The 1562-nt window shown below is 31.2% G+C and overlaps 1 long non-coding RNA gene across 1 annotated transcript in view; it reads left to right on the top strand.

The window, feature by feature from the left end:
- Positions 1 to 695: 695 nt before the first annotated feature.
- Positions 696 to 1562, top strand: part of LOC112159964 — a 3290-nt gene continuing 2423 nt past the window's right edge. The window contains exons 1-2 of the long non-coding RNA XR_002921558.2: positions 696 to 796; positions 1352 to 1418. This is a non-coding gene — a long non-coding RNA (uncharacterized LOC112159964). The remainder of the gene's footprint in view (positions 797 to 1351; positions 1419 to 1562) is intronic.

Genomic DNA, 1562 nt, shown 5'->3' on the forward strand with positions numbered 1-1562 from the left:
TTTTCTGAGGTCTGATCAGCCAGAACTCGGAACAGAACTACTGATGGTTTGGATCCGTGTCATGTCAGGTGAAAAGCACCAGAACCGAAGCAGAACTCTTTATAAGTTCTGGTTCAGAGAAAAGCTTTTGGGAAAGATTTGTGAATTTTAGAAACTACAACCAAAGTGTCTTTACTTGGATCTGAAAAATCCACAGAAAAATTAGATTTTTTCCCAAGATAATTTATTTAAGTAGATAAAATAAAAACTTAATAACTAGTATATTCACTTGTTGTGCTTTTTTGTGTTTTCACTTCTTCATAATATCATAATAAACTTTAACAAACAAAAACGGATTAAAAATTGTTTAAAAAAGAAGTTTTATATCAAAAAACATTTTTAGAAAATTGCTAGAGATAAAAATAGTACCAAAAAACAAATAAATTGGCCTATAATAAATTGAAGTGATGCATATTTATGAATGTGTGTAATTCTTTTATTTTATTATAAAACTGCGTCTGCGATTTTCCTCATTGAAGTTTTAAGCAGAAAAATAAAAGATCTTAAAGCTCAAAACTTTCATATTTACATTGAAAAAGAAACCACTGTAGTCACAGACGTCCTTTATATAAAACATAATTTCACTGTTTAAATTTAGACAGCAAAAGTCTTGAAGATCTTACATCTAGGTGTATTTCCTGTTTTATTTTGAAAGGGTTTTAGTGTCTGAGCTGTAATGAGCTGATTGGGTTCATCTGAGGGATCATTGTTCATTTATTTTTCTGGCTGGAGTTCCACAAAACTTAAAGTTTATGTGGTGAGTTTGGTGATATTTATCAATATCATTTGTGCTTAATGCTTCTCCTTTGATTATTTGAAGTTTGTGAGATAAAATAACCTAAAAATAAGAGATTTTTGTGTGGTGTGATTGACACTCCAAAACTGCAGTGTGGAGTTATTATTCCTGCTCTGGTCTTGGCCGTTGGTCATCATGATCACACAAATGCACGAAAAGAAGAAACTTGTTGAATCCTTTAGGTTCCTGGACTGTTTAATTCCTAATATTTTTGAAAATGATGTTATCTAACAAGAAAAAAATAAGGACAAAAATCAATTTGTCTTTAATGTTTCAGTTTTTATTACCTCTTTGTTATCTAAACTATTATTTCTTGATGAACAATAGTTATATTTTCTAGTTATTGTTTAATTATTGAAATGACTAAAAAACAAATAAAAAAGAAGTGAATAAACTTTTTTCTCTTTGCCAAATGGATTTAATAAAGATTTCAAAAGAAAGGCGGATTTTTCTGAAAGAGTTGATTCTGGGTGGATCTCTGGAGGTTGTGGGTTTCATGAGACTTTTATTTTGTAGACATTTTCAGGATTCCACCCAGCTTCCTTTGGATCCTGCAGACGGCGTTCACTCTTCCTCCTTACAGGTAAGTTCTGCTCGTCTGGAATAAAACCTGATGAGAGAAATGACTGTAAAAGAGCTTCAGCTATGGAGACTTACAAGACTTTCTTTCACACAAAGCAGATCAATTCAGTATTTAGAAAAAAACAAGTATGGCCTTTGGCATAAA

Source organism: Oryzias melastigma, linkage group LG2 (genome assembly GCF_002922805.2).
Source record: "Oryzias melastigma strain HK-1 linkage group LG2, ASM292280v2, whole genome shotgun sequence".
NCBI lineage: Eukaryota > Metazoa > Chordata > Actinopteri > Beloniformes > Adrianichthyidae > Oryzias > Oryzias melastigma.